The sequence below is a fragment of the Scyliorhinus torazame genome, chromosome 4, assembly GCF_047496885.1.
Source record: "Scyliorhinus torazame isolate Kashiwa2021f chromosome 4, sScyTor2.1, whole genome shotgun sequence".
NCBI classification, from domain to species: domain Eukaryota; kingdom Metazoa; phylum Chordata; class Chondrichthyes; order Carcharhiniformes; family Scyliorhinidae; genus Scyliorhinus; species Scyliorhinus torazame.
The window spans coordinates 54,147,090-54,162,460 of record NC_092710.1 but is presented as its reverse complement, the minus strand read 5'-3'; the positions used below and the strand labels follow the sequence as shown (position 1 = coordinate 54,162,460).

At 49.2% G+C, this 15,371-nt stretch overlaps 1 long non-coding RNA gene across 4 annotated transcripts in view; it reads right to left on the bottom strand.

Moving 5' to 3' along the window:
• Nucleotides 1–4,968: 4,968 nt before the first annotated feature.
• Nucleotides 4,969–15,371, bottom strand: part of LOC140410216 (uncharacterized) — a 110,889-nt gene continuing 100,486 nt past the window's right edge. For 3 of the 4 annotated variants that reach the window (XR_011940567.1, XR_011940568.1, XR_011940570.1), the window contains one exon: nucleotides 9,362–9,565. This is a non-coding gene — a long non-coding RNA (uncharacterized lncRNA). Of the gene's footprint in view, nucleotides 5,075–9,361; nucleotides 9,566–15,371 lie in introns of those variants that run through there. The other variant, XR_011940569.1, reaches the window with a different exon arrangement.

Below are 15,371 nucleotides of genomic sequence, written 5' to 3'. Positions count from 1 at the left end.
TAACCAACGATATGCCGGACTGAGATGAGGAGGAATTTTGTCACTCAGATGGTGGTGAATCCTGGGAATTCTCTATCCCAGAGGGATGTGGAGACTCCGTCATTGAACCGGCTCTAGACTGCGATTGATGGGTCAGTAAGAGGCACGGGGATAGGGCAGGAACACGGGGTTGAAATGGAAGAAGCTCCATGATCATATTGACTGGTGGAGTGAGCTCGAAGGGCTGAATGGTTCAGTCCTGCTCCTATTCCTTGTGGTCCGTTATTGCTAATTATTTCTATGTTTATCTATTTAAGATTATCCGGAAAAGTGGGATGGGAATGAATTCTGCAATGTTTTTGATTTGGATATTGGAGTAATCATTATTTGGGGTAAGTTATGCTATGTTGATAATTCCCTATCTTCTTTAAAAATAAAACCCTTCCTTTGGAAACATTGCCTCATTCCCTCGACTTGCTGTAAATAGCCTGGCAGCTTCTGTTCTGGAAATTGTAGAGGAACATTTATTCCGTCTGTAACCCCATGCTGAACCTGACCTGGGAGTGTTTGCTGGGGACAGTGTAGAGGGAGCTTTACTCTGTATCTAACCCCGTGCTGTACCTGTCCTGGGAGTGTTTGATGGGGACAGTGTAGAGGGAGCTTTACTCTGTATCTAACCCCGTGCTGTACCTGTCCTGGGAGTGTTTGATGTGGACAGTGTAGAGGGAGCTTTACTCTGTATCTAACCCCGTGCTGTACCTGTCCTGGGAGTGTTTGATGGGGACAGTGTAGAGGGAACTTTACTCTCTATCTCACCCTGTGTTGTACCTGTCCTGGGAGTGTTTGATGGGGACAGTGTAGAGGGAGCTTTACTCTGTATCTAACCAGCACTGTACCTGTCCTGGGTGTGTTTGATGGGGACAGTGTAGAGGGAGCTTTACTCTGTATATAACCCCGTGATGTCCCTGTCCTGGGAGTGTTTGATGTGGACAGTGTAGAGGGAGCTTTACTCTGTATCTAACCCCGTGCTGTACCTGTCCTGGGTGTGTTTGATGGGGACAGTGTAGAGGGAGCTTTACTCTGTATCTAACCCCGTGATGTACCTGTCCTGGGAGTGTTTAATGTGGACAGTGTAGAGGGAGCTTTACTCTGTATCTAACCCAGCACTGTACCTGTCCTGGGTGTGTTTGATGGGGACAGTGTAGAGGGAGCTTTACTCTGTATCTAATCCCGTGCTGTACCTGTCCTGGGAGTTTTTGATGGGGACAGTGTAGAGGGAGCTTTACTCTGTATCTAACCCAGCACTGTACCTGTCCTGGGTGTGTTTGATGGGGACAGTGTAGAGGGAGCTTTACTCTGTATCTAACCCAGCACTGTACCTGTCCTGGGTGTGTTTGATGGGGACAGTGTAGAGGGAGCTTTACTCTGTATCTAACCCAGCACTGTACCTGTCCTGGGAGTGTTTGATGGGGACAGTGTAGAGGGATGTGTGATCTGTATCTAACCCCATGATGTTCTTTTGATAACAGTGTTTGAAGGAGATTCTGAATCTTGAATTAATGTAGTCAGTTATTCTCCCCATCTTCTCTATCTCTGCATCTCTCTATCTCTCTCCTGGGAATCTGTCTAAACAAATCCACGATCAGCAGTCAGCCATTTTAAGTTACTTAATGGTGGCGATTAGACATGGAACTACTGGCGGACGAGGGTGTATGCGGAAGGGTGTGGGGATGTATCGAATGATGCCTGGAGGTTAATGACGATGGGGAGGTCCAGGTGGGGGTAGTATGGGAAGCGCTGAAGTCGGTGGTTAGAGGAGAGCTGATTTCCATCAGAGCCCACAAGGGGAAGCAAGAAGGTAAAGAAAGAAAGAGATTAGTGGGGGAAATTTTGAGGTTGGATAAGAAGTATGCGGAGGCCCCAGTCGAAGGGCTATACAGGGAGAGACGAAGATTACAGACGGAGTTTGACCTGCTGACCACGGGAAAGGCAGAGGCACAGTGGAGGAAGGCACAGGGGATACAATATGAATATGGGGAAAAGGCGAGCCGGCTGCTGGCCCAACAACTTCGGAAGAGTGGGGCAGCGAGAGAGATCGGAGGAGTTAGGGACGAAACGGGAAAGATGGAGCAGAGAGCAGGGAAAGTGAACGAGGTGTTCAAGACATTTTATGAGAGGCTATATAGGTCCCAACCCCCGGAGGGGAAAGAAGGAATGATACACTTTTTGGATCAGCTAGAGTTCCCGAGGGTGGAGGGGCAGGAGGTGGCAGGTCTGGGGGCGCAGATTGAGGTGGATGAGGTGATCAAAGGAATAGGGAACATGCAGGCAGGGAAGGCCCCGAGACCAGATGGGTTCCCGGTGGAATTTTATAACAAGTATATGGACCTGCTGGCCCCGCTTTTGGCGAGAACCTATAATGAGGCTAAGGAAAGGGGGATATTACCCCCGACAATGTCGGAGGCGACGATATCGCTAATTCTGAAACGAGACAAAGACCCGCTGCAGTGCGGGTCATACAGGCCCATCTCCCTCCTAAATGTAGACGCCAAACTGCTGGCCAAAGTGATGGCGACAAGGATAGAGGATTGTGTCCCAGGGGTGGTACATGACGACCAGACAGGGTTTGTAAAGGGGAGACAATTGAATGCCAATATACGAAGGTTGCTGGGGGTGATGATGACGCCCCCACCGGAGGGGGAGGCAGAGATAGTGGTGGCGATGGATGCCGAGAAGGCATTCGATAGGGTGGAGTGGGACTATCTGTGGGAGGTGCTGAAGAAATTTGGGTTCGGGGAGGGGTTTATTAGATGGGTCAGACTCTTGTACCGGGCCCCAGTGGCAAGCGTCGTTACAAACAGGCAAAGATCGGGATACTTTCGACTACATAGGGGTACAAGACAGGGATGCCCCCTGTCCCCGTTACTGTTCGCGTTGGCAATTGAACCATTGGCCATAGCGCTGAGGGACTCTAAGAAGTGGAGGGGGGTGCTTAGAGGGGGAGAGGGACATCGAGTGTCACTATACACAGATGATTTACTGTTATATGTGGCGGACCCCGTGGAGGGGATGCCAGAGGTAATGCAGATACTCAGGGAGTTTGGAGAGTTCTCGGATACAAATTAAATATGGGAAAGAGTGAGCTTTTTGTGATGCACCACGGGGAACAGGGCAGGGGGATAGATGCTCTGCCGCTGAGGAGAGTGGCAAGGAATTTTCGATACCTGGGGATTCAGGTGGCCAGGAACTGGGGAACCCTGCATAAACTTAACTTGACGCGACTGGGAGAGCAGATGGAGGAGGACTTTAAGAGGTGGGACATGGTGCCCCTGTCATTGGCGGGTAGAGTACAGGCGGTTAAAATGGTGGTCCTCCCGAGGTTTCTTTTCGTGTTTCAGTGCCTCCCCATACTGATTACAAAGGCCTTTTTCAAGAAAGTGGACAGGAGCATTATGAGCTTTGTGTGGGCTGGAAAGCCCCCGAGGGTAAAGAGGGGGTTCCTGCAGCGCAGTAGTCTGAGTGACTATTATTGGGCCGCCAACGTGTCTATGATATGTAAGTGGATGAGGGAAGAAGAAGGGGCGGCGTGGAAAAGGCTGGAGATGGCGTCCTGTAAGGGAACAAGTTTAAAAGCACTGGCGACGGCGCCGTTACCGTTCTCCCCCAAAAAATACACCACAAACCCATTGGTGGTGGCGACTTTGAAGATTTGGGGGCAGTGGAGACGACATAGGGGAGTGACGGGTGCCTCGGTGTGGTCCCCGATAAGGAACAATCACAGGTTCGTCCCGGGGAGGAAAAATGGGGGATTTCAATCTTGGCAGCGAGCAGGAATTGGGAAGTTGAAGGACTTGTTCTTAGACGGGACATTCGCAAGTCTGGGAGCATTGGTAGAAAAATACGAGTTGCCACCTGGGAATGCCTTCCGATATATGCAAGTGAGGGCATTTGCGAGGCAACAGGTGAGGGAATTTCCGCAGCTCCCGGCGGAAGGGACCAAGGCCAGAGTGATTTCGGGAGCATGGGTCGGTGAAGGTAAAGGCACCGATATATACAGGGAAATGAGAGACGAGGGGGAGACGATGGTAGAGGAGCTGAAGGGTAAATGGGAGGAAGAGCTGGGGGAAGAGATTGAGGAGGGGCTGTGGGCAGATGCCCTAAGCAGGGTAAATTCCTCGTCCTCGTGTGCCAGGCTTAGCCTGATCCAATTCAAGGTTCTACACAGGGCGCATATGACGGGAGCAAGGCTGAGTAGATTTTTTGGAGTGGAGGATAGGTGCGCGGGAAGCCCGGCGAACCACACCCACATGTTTTGGTCATGCCCGGTATTGCATGGGTTCTGGGTGGGTGTGGCAAGAGTGATCTCAAAGGTGGTGGGGGTCCGGGTCGAACCAAGCTGGGGGTTAGCTATATTTGGGGTTGCAGAAGAGCCGGGAGTGCAGGAGGCGAGAGAGGCCGATGTTTTGGCCTTTGCGTCCCGAGTAGTCCGGCGAAGGATTCTACTTATGTGGAAAGAAGCTAAACCCCCGGGCGTGGAGGCCTGGATAAACGACATGGCAGGGTTTATAAAATTGGAGCGAATCAAATACGCACCAAGAGGTTCGGCTCAGGGGTTCACCAGGCGGTGGCAACCGTTCCTTGACTATCTCGCAATGCGATAAGGGAAAACAGGAAAGACAGCAGCAGCAACCCAGGGTGGAGGAGGGGGGGGGGGGGGGGGTGTATTCTGTATTTGGGGTTTTTTGTTTTTTTCTTTCTATGCTAGTTGTTTATATTTATTGTTTCAGTATTATTATTGCTTTTTTCTTGTTCTTTTTCTGCACTTGTTGTTAGTTTAATATATTGTTTAAATAACGGTCAATGTACATTTTGTTACTAAGTTGTAAAAATGGAAAATTCTTTTTGATCGAAAAACTTTAGTAAAATGTATTTTTTTTTTAAAAGGAATCTTCTCGTAAAATGGAGGCAGAAATGAAGTTGTGTTTAACTCACATTCTGCGATTTCTTGCTGGTTTTTACTCATTCTATGGAAAGCCTTCCTAAGGCGACAGACGAATGGTCATTCCAAACATGTCAGAAACTCAGAGGGAAACATCTGTCAAACAAAGACAGAAATAATGACAGGACATTGCTGAATCTCTTGTTGACTGCTGAATTAACATAACCATAGACAGGACAAGTGTCTTCCTTAGCAGACACAGGAACCACACCGAGGGGGACATTCCTGACAGAAAGTCGGGGGTAGGGTCTGCACACAGGTCACTGAGGAGATCTCAGTCCAAACTGTTTCCAATCATTTCCCAAACGTTTGACATTTGTGGCTCTTCCAACATTTAAGATACTTTGCTGTCTCTATTCTGTGAATCCAGCTGTGAAATATCTTCACTTCAATGTCTTTTCCCCAACACTATCCCCATGTCCCTTTATGTCTTGGGATTTAGAAATCAGTCAATCTCTGCTTTAAACTTGGTCAATATCTTTCCATCTTTGAGAGTGGAGAAATCACCAGGAATGTGGGATTTGATCTCCAGGGTTAGGTTGGAGAAACAGGGCTCGTTCAGGCCCTATTGAACCAATCTCTCCTCCTAGGACAGTCCGGCAATCTCACTATCAGCCAATTGACCCTCCGCTGCACCCCCCTCTCTACTTTCAGTGACTGGTGTACAAGCTCCCTTTGTACATCCACATTGCCCAACATATCACCATTTAAATTTGACTCTTTCCTTCAGTTTTTGTTTGACACTAACTTGGACAACTGTCCGAATTGTCTCAGTGTTGTGCTCACATAAAATGGCCACCATTAAGTAACTTAAAATGGCTGACTGCTGATCGTGGATTTGTTTAGACAGATTCCCAGAGAGAGAGATAGAGAGATGCAGAGACAGAGAAGATGGGGAGAATACAGAATACATTAATTCAATATTCAGAATCTCCATCAAACACTGTTAGCAAAAGTACATCATGGAGTTAGATACAGATTACACATCCCTCTACACTGTCCCCATTCCCAGGGCAGCTACAGTACGATGATGTATACAGAGCAAAGCTCCCTCTACACTGTCCCCATCAAACACTCCCAGTACAGGTACAGCACGGGGTTAGATACTGGGTAAAGTTTCCTCTACACTGTCTCCATGATCACTCCCAAGACATGGCAGAGGCAGTACAACGTGGAAATCACCATCCCTCTGTATAGTCTGAACAGCGCTGTCGGAATGTAATACATTTCAATCAGAGCTCACAGAATCATAGAATATACATTGCAGGAGTAGGCCATTTGGCCCATCGAGTCTGCACTGGCCCTCGGAGAGAGCACCCTACCTATGCCCACGCCTCCAGCCTCTCCAAATAACCCCAGTAACACCACCTAACCTTTGGGTCACTAAGGGGCAATTTAGCACGGCCAACATCTCCTCTCATCCTTCTCGGCTCTAGTGAATACAGGCACAATCATAGAATCCCTACAATGCAGAGGGAGGCCATTCTGCCCATCGAATCTACACCTACCCTCTGACACAGCATTCTATGTAAACTCAGTCACCCGCCCTATCCCAATAACTCCTTAACCTAATCTAAACAATCTTTCTTGGACACTAAGGGGTAATTTAGCAGGACCATTCCACCTGGCCTGCACATCTTTGGACTGTGGAAGGAAACCGGAGCACCCGGAGGAAACCCACGCACACACGGGGAGAAACTGCCAACTCCACATAATCAGTCACACAAGGCCGGAATTTAACTCGGGTCACTGTGAGGCAGCAGTGCTAACCACTGTGCCACAGTCAAACCAATCTCTCCTTGTAGGACAGTCCGGCAACCTCCCTATCAGCCGATTGACCCTCCGCTGCACTCCCTCTCTGGCAACTATATCCTTTCTTAGTTAGGGCGACCGAAACTGTACGCAATACTCCAGGTATGCTCTCACCAAGGCCTTGTGTAACTGCAGTAAGACATCTCCACTTATGAACTCAAATCCCTCTTTCAATGAAGGCCAACATATCATTGGCCTTCTTAACTGCTTGCTGCACCCCCCTCTTCACTTTCAGTGACTGGTGTACAAGGACAACCAGCTCCCTTTCTATATCCACATTCCCCAACAAATCACTGTTTAAATCAGACACTTTCCATCAGTATTTTGTTATACCAGTGTGTACAAATGTCAGAAATGACTGTGCTGTGCTCACCTAAAATGGCCACCATTAAGTAACTTAAAATGGCTGACTGCTGATCGTGGATTTTGTTTTGACAAAATTCCCAGGCAGACAGAGAGAGAAGCAGAAACAGAGAGATGGAGAAACTAATAGAAGACATTTATTTGAGATTTTGAAATTCCGTCAAACACGACCAGCAAAGGTACATCATGGGGTTAGACACAGATTCCTCTACACTGTCCCTGGCAAACACTCCCAGGACAGGTACAGCACAGGGTTAGATACAGAGTAAAGCTCCCTGTATACTCTCCCCATCAAACACTCCCAGGACAGGTACAGCACGGGGTTAGATACAGAGTAAAGCTCCCTCTACACTGCCCCATCAACCACTCCCAGGAGAGGTACATAGGAACAGTAATGGGCCATTCAGCTGATCGAGCCTGCCTTAGCGACTAGACCACCTTAATCAATAACCTATTTTAATAATCCGATACAAAGCCCTGGATCAATTTATTTCCTGGCAGCATCAGTTGCTGTAAATGCTGCTCTACACTATGTCTGAAATATTATTGCATTAGAGAATGTCATTGTGAATATTATCTTGTAATATATAACCGTTCTCATCTCTATTTAAACACATTAGCTCCTTTCCCAGTGATCACTGCAGTTAACCCAGTCACTGTTTATACTATAAGCTCTTGTCCCAGTTAATACTACATTACACCATACTGCTGTGGACACTACAATTAACCCTTTTGGAGAGCTGACTACCATGTAGCCAGGGTAAGAGCCTGTGGGACTACCATGTATAATAAGCTTTATTGTCACAAGTAGGCTTACATTAACACTGCAATGAGGTTACTGTGAAAAGCCCCTAGTCGCCACATTCCGCCGCCTGTTCGGGTACACGGAGGGAGAATTCAGAATGCCCAAATTACCCAACAGCACGTGTTTCAGACTTGTGGGAGCAAACCGGAGCTCCCGGAGGAAACCCACGCAGACACAGGGAGAACGTGCCAGGAATCGAACCCGGGACCCTGGAGCTGCGAAGCCACAGTGCTACCCACTGTGCTATCGTGCCGCACAAAGAGTCACACAAACAACGCCCCCCCCCCCCCCCCCCCCCCCCCCACCCCAGACACACAAACACGTATACAGACAAACACAAACTCACACACAGACACAAACTCAGACAGGCTGGGTCAATACATCTTTCAAATACATATTTCAGGGCAGCACGGTAGCATTGTGGATAGCACAATTGCTTCACAGCTCCAGGGTCCCAGGTTCGATTCCGGCTTGGGTCACTGTCTGTGCGGAGTCTGCACATCCTCCCCGTGTCTGCATGGGTTTCCTCTGGGTGCTCCGGTTTCGTCCCACAGTCCAAAGATGTGCGGGTTAGGTGGATTGGCCATGATAAATTGCCCTTAGTGTTCAAAATTGCCCTTGGTGTTGGGTGGGGTTACTGGGTTATGGGGATAGGGTGGAGGTGTTGACCTTGGGTAGGGTGCTCTTTCCAAGAGCCGGTGCAACTTAATGGGCCGAATGGCCTCCTTCTGCACGGTAACAGCCTCCCCGAACAGGCGCCGGAATGTGGCGACTAGGGGCTTTTCACAGTAACTTCATTTGAAGCCTACTTGTGACAATAAGTGATTTTCATTTCATTTTTTCATTTTCATTTTTCAAATTCGATGATGATCTATGAAATGGAGCGAGATCCATTCTCCACCTTTAACTTGGAGAGGTGTATCTGGCCTGTGTGTGACCCAAGTCACACGCTGACTCTGAACATCCTCACAACAGCTTGCGGACAGACTTTTCTAAAGCACTTTTCATAACCTTTGGGTATCACAAACTGCTACACAGGCAATGGAACCCTTTTGAAATCTAGTCAGTGGTTATTTAGGAAATGGACCAGCTAATTTCAGAGAGAGAGAGACACACAGAAACAGGATGAGATTGTGCTGTGCATGTTTCACAGCTGACACTGAGACACACACGAGACGTACAATATCAATTATTGTTCTGAAGCATGTGATTAAATCACCCCTTAAACTAAATTCCAGTGTTTCAGAGTGAAGCTTCTTCTATACTGTCCATCAAACACTCACAACCCAAATACTGTCTGGGCTTAAATACAGAGTCAAAATCCCTCTGTCCTGTCCAAGGAATTTTTCATTGCAGATAGTTATTTTTATTTTTTGGAAAAACAGAACTCAAATTGCACCGAATCCCAGGGTGGACTCATGTTTATTTCAGCCCTTCACATTTAAACATGAAGTTTAAGCTCCGATTACAGGTGTCTGCTTGTCTCTGTTTGTATATTCTCTGTTACTGTTGTTTTGTTACTTGTCTGAAGTATTTGAATAATAGGCCTTGGTTAATCAATCCTTTTTCTCAGCACATGGAAGTTGTGAATCTTCAAGGCTGTCAGTCTGATGAAGATAACAAAAAACGACATGCTTTGATCATCAATCCATTCCCCAACCCTAAATAGACCTCACACATTTCCATAATGCAGGATTATCTCCATCAAAATTTCTAATCAGTTCCCAATACTCTTGTTAACACTTGCCTGTATAACCTAAATTCCACTGACAGATTCCAAAAGCTGCACAGAAAAATGACAGGTTATTTTAAACTTTGAAACAAAACTATTTGAACTTATGCTTCAATCCTATTATACAGAAATGTTGTCCTGTGGGCTGACAGTTTCTCAGTAAGACTGAAACATTGAGGTACGCCTTGCACTGCACTGGACAACATTTGTGGCACTTCCAAAATCTACGACACATTGATGTCTGTATTGTGTGAATCCAGCTGTGAAATATCTGTCCAGTTTAAACTTCCACTGTTTCTGTCTCCTCATCATTTATAAAGATCACGGTTCTATTCTTTTTAAGTCTAAAATACATCATCTTGTCATGATATTCAAACACACACATCATGATGGACACACTAACAGGCAAATCAGAGTACACAACACCACAACCAATCACAGACAAGAACACCAACCACATAAAAAGCACGAGCACGACACCTGGAGGTCAGTAGGTCTGGGGAGAAGGAAGCATGAAAGAGCTGTTGAAACACCACAAGCAGGGAGCCCCCCACGTGCAGAGTGCAAAGACCAAGTTGTAAATAGTGAGTTTAAATAAACAAGCGTTGTACCATATGCAACTGTGTTGGCTCTTCTGTGTGTTAGAACACCCAACACCACATGGTACAGGAGTGGATCGATACCTGCCTACCAACCTGCCATTCTGGACATGGACCACACCGGCAAACCGCAGCCGATGCAAGTCACGGGGAACCTAGGCACCAACTGGAAGCTCTACAGGCAGCGATTTGACCTGTACATCCGTGCCACCGAAAAACAGAATGTCTCGGATGATTCGAAGATTGCAATGCTCCTCTTCTACGCAGGCCCCCACCCAAATGATGTCTTTAATTCACTGGTGTTCGAGGAAGGCGAAAACCAGGCCAAATATGACACGGTCATCCTCAAAATGGACCAGCACTTTCAAACTGAAGTAAACGAAACTTTCGAAAGATACATCTTTCAGCAACGCCTGCAAGGTAAGGAGGAGCTTTTTCAACCCTTTTTGACGCACCTCCGGATTCTGGCGCAGTCCTGCGGTTACGGCACCACCACAGAGTCCATGATCAGGGACCAGATTGTTTTTGGCGTTGCCTCCAGTGGCCTACGCCAGCAGCTTCTTAAAATAAAGAGCCTCACCTTAGCGTCTGCTGTGGAAGCCTGTGTCCTCCATGAGAATGCTGCCTGCCGTTTTGCCCGATTTCAGGCGTCCGAGTTGGCACGGAGGGGGTCCCCAGCCGTCGAATCGGCAAGCCAGGCCGCCCACGACGTTGAACGCATCCAGGCCGTCGATTTCCTCCCGCCCCACGGCCCGGACGACAGCGGCCGCTTCCCGCGCTTTTCGCGGTCTCCCGCGCAGGTGCGCGCCAAGAATAACGGCCACAACGAGGGACGCACTGCGCAGGCGCGCCCACCGCAAGATCGCACTGCGCATGCGCAGTGGCGCAACGAACGCCGTGACGTCATGACGTGCAGCAAGTGTGGAGGTCTACACTTAAAAGGGCAATGTCCTGCAAAATACCAACAGTGCAACAGATGTGCCATGATAGGCCACTACGCAGCCCGCTGTCGTGCGGCTCAACCCATGGATCCGGCGCATCCTCGACAACCTCGCACACGAGTCAGGACCGTCCAGCCCACGCATCAAGACTTCCAGTTAAGTGATGCAGATGACCAGGATGACTTCAGAGTTGCCGTCATTGATGTCAACAAGGTCAATGCCATCAATCCAGACGATGAGTGGTGTGCCACCCTGACGGTCAACCGATCGCGCGTCGCCTTCCGTCTGGACACCGGCGCATCCGCCAACCTGATTGCTTACTCTGCAGTCCAGGCCATGAAGGTCAAACCACTCATCACACCATCCCGGCTTAAGATGGTTGACTATAACGGGAACGTTATCCCGTCCGTAGGATCTTGCCAGCTACAGGTGACTCACAAGAGGTACACGGCCACACTCCCCTTCGAAGTTGTGGGCTCATCAAAGGACTCGTTACTGGGCGCACAAGCGTGTAAGGTCCTTCACCTGGTACAGCGCATCATGTCTCTCTCTCCAGATGAGATATCCGACTTCCCGGATGCTGAGTTCCACGCGAATCTCCATTCCCTCCTCGCTCACAACCAGGAGGTTTTTGAAGGCATGGGGACATTGCCACACACGTACAAGATTCGACTCAGACCGGACGCCATCCCTGTCGTTCACGCACCTCGCAGGGTTCCTGCGCCTCTCAAAGACCGCCTCAAGGCACAACTGCAGATTCTTCAGGACCAAGGGGTCCTATCCAAGGTCACGGAGCCCACGCCATGGGTCAGCTCCATGGTCTGTGTAAAGAAGCCCTCTGGCGAGCTCCGTATATGTATAGATCCAAAAGATCTGAACAACAACATCATGCGGGAACACTATCCCATCCCGAAACGAGAAGACCTCACCAGCGAGATGGCGCGAGCCAACATATTCACTAAATTGGATGCGTCCAAAGGATTCTGGCAGATCCAACTGGACCCGGCCAGCCGAAGACTATGCACATTCAACACCCCTTTTGGCAGATTCTGCTACAACCGGATGCCATTCGGCATCATTTCGGCATCTGAAGTATTCCACCGCATTATGGAGCAGATGATGGAAGGCATCGAAGGGGTACGTGTATATGTGGACGATATCATCATTTGGTCCACCACTCCGCAGGAACACATGCATCGTCTTCGACGTGTCTTCACCCGCATACGGCAAAATGGCCTGCGTCTCAACCGTGCGAAGTGTGCTTTCGGCCAGACGGAGCTGAAATTCCTCGGGGACCACATCTCAAGGTCCGGGGTCCGTCCCGATGCAGACAAGGTTAGCGCCATCACAGCCATGCCACGACCGGCTGACAAGAAGGCTGTCTTAAGATTCCTGGGCATGGTCAACTTCCTTGGGAAGTTCATTCCCAACCTGGCTTCTCATACAACAAACATGCGCCATCTCGTAAAAAAATCGACGGAATTCAACTGGCACCAGTCGCATCAGCAGGAATGGGAGGAGCTCAAGCACAAACTGGTCACGGCACCAGTGCTGGCCTTCTTTGACGCGACTCGCCCTACAAAGATCTCAACAGACGCCAGCCAATCTGGTATTGGAGCGGTACTCCTGCAAAAAGACAGCACGTCATCATGGGCCCCGGTTGCGTATGCCTCACGAGCCATGACCCCTACCGAACAGCGCTACGCGCAAATCGAAAAAGAATGCCTGGGCTTGTTAACTGGACTGGACAAGTTCCACGACTATGTGTATGGCCTGCCACGATTCACGGTCGAAACTGACCACCGCCCCCTGGTCAACATCATTAACAAAGACCTGAACGACATGACTCCTCGCCTCCAGCGCATCTTACTCAAACTCAGGAGGTACGATTTTGAACTGATCTACACTCCGGGGAAGGAACTCATAGTGGCGGACACTCTTTCCCGAGCAGTGAGCACACCACCAGATGCGGAGGGGTTCGTGCGTCAAATTGAGGCACACGTGACTCTGACAGCAGCAAATATGCCAGCTGATGATCCTTGTCTGGCCCACATACGCGCAGAGACGGCGACTGACCCTCTGCTGCAGCGAGTGATGCGCCACATGACGGAAGGGTGGCTAAAAGGGCAGTGCCCCCAGTTTTATAATGTGCGAGATGATCTCACCAATATAGACGGGGTCCTTATGAAATCGCATAGGATCGTCATTCCACACAGTGTGCGCCAGATGATTCTTCGTCAACTACACGAAGGCCACTTGGGTGTCGAAAAATGCAGACGAAGGGCCCGGGCGGCGGTATATTGGCCGGGTATTAATGAAGACATAGCCAACATGGTGCTCAACTGCACAACCTGTCAGAGGTTTCAGCCGGCGCAACCTCCGGAAACACTTCTACCACACAAGATGGTGACGTCCCCCTGGGCGAAGGTGGGTGTTGACCTATTTCACGCGCTCGGCAGAGATTACATTGTTATTATAGACTACTTCTCAAACTACCCGGAAGTCATGCCTCTCCATGATCTGACGTCGTCCGCAGTCATTGGGGCCTGCAAGGAAACGTTTGCTCGCCATGGCATTCCAAGGACTGTCATGTCAGACAATGGACCTTGTTTTGCCAGCCGTGAATGGTCGTCCTTTGCCGCAGCATATGGTTTCACTCATGTGACATCCAGCCCTCTGCATCCACAATCGAACGGGAAGGCTGAAAAGGGTGTCCACATCGCAAAGCGGCTCCTGTGCAAGGCGGCTGATGCCGGATCGGACTTTAACCTTGCCTTGCTGGCCTATCGATCGGCCCCGTTATCCACGGGCCTCTCGCCAGCGCAGCTACTAATGGGTCGCTCCCTCAGGACGACGGTACCTTCCGTCCTGGCACCGACAACAGACCATGAGGCGGTTCTTCGGGACATGCAACTGCAGCGTGATCGCCAGAAAGGTCGGTACGACACACGAGCGACGGACCTGCCCCCCCTGTCCTCCGGAGACAAAGTACGCGTCCATCAACCGTATGGTGGCTGGTCAGCACCGGCCGAAGTCCTCCGACAAGTGGCTCCCCGCTCGTTCCTGGTTCGCATGCCGGATGGTTCCGTGCGTCGCCGCAATCGGCGCGCCCTTCGCCGACTTCCACGTTCACAGCCACACAACACGCCAGATCCTCAACAGGCTTCCGAGGATGACTTTGTGGAGCTGCCGCACATCACGCCCTTTCCATCGCCACCCATGGCCATGCCTGCACAGCAGCCGGTGGTTCTTGATCCACCCTTAAGGCGGTCAACCCGAATTCGTCGCAAACCCATTAGAATGGACTTATAATACAGTTCATATGTTTAATAAGTTGGACAATTTTACATGATAACCTGTTGTTGTTTATCGTTCCAGATGTCGTCTGACTGGACAACTGTTCAAAAATTTTTTTCTTCTTCTCTCGTTCGCATTTCTGTTATGTTATGGTACAACTGGATTCATGTGACGCACTCGACATCGCCCCATGTACATAGTTCCGTCATAGACACATGCTGCACACGACACACACACACTCTTAGATGCACTCACGTCACGATCATATTTATTACCACGTAGGCACATATCTTTGTAAAAAGGGGGGATGTCATGATATTCAAACACACACATCATGATGGACACACTAACAGGCAAATCAGAGTACACAACACCACAACCAATCACAGACAAGAACACCAACCACATAAAAAGCACGAGCACGACACCTGGAGGTCAGTAGGTCTGGGGAGAAGGAAGCATGAAAGAGCTGTTGAAACACCACAAGCAGGGAGCCCCCCACGTGCAGAGTGCAAAGACCAAGTTGTAAATAGTGAGTTTAAATAAACAAGCGTTGTACCATATGCAACTGTGTTGGCTCTTCTGTGTGTTAGAACACCCAACACCACACATCTTACATTTCCCGACACAGAAACACGTCCACAGTTCAGTCAACTGCCAAAGCGATAATATTTCCCTGCAATTTGATGTTTCCAGCTGTGCTGTTTACAACGCTGTCTAATGTTTGGTGTCATCGGCAAACTAGGATGTGTAGCATTCTATCAAATTGTCTTAAATGGCTAATATATATGTGTCTATGCACGCATGTGTGTGTGTGTGTGTATGTATCTGTTGCCGTGTATGT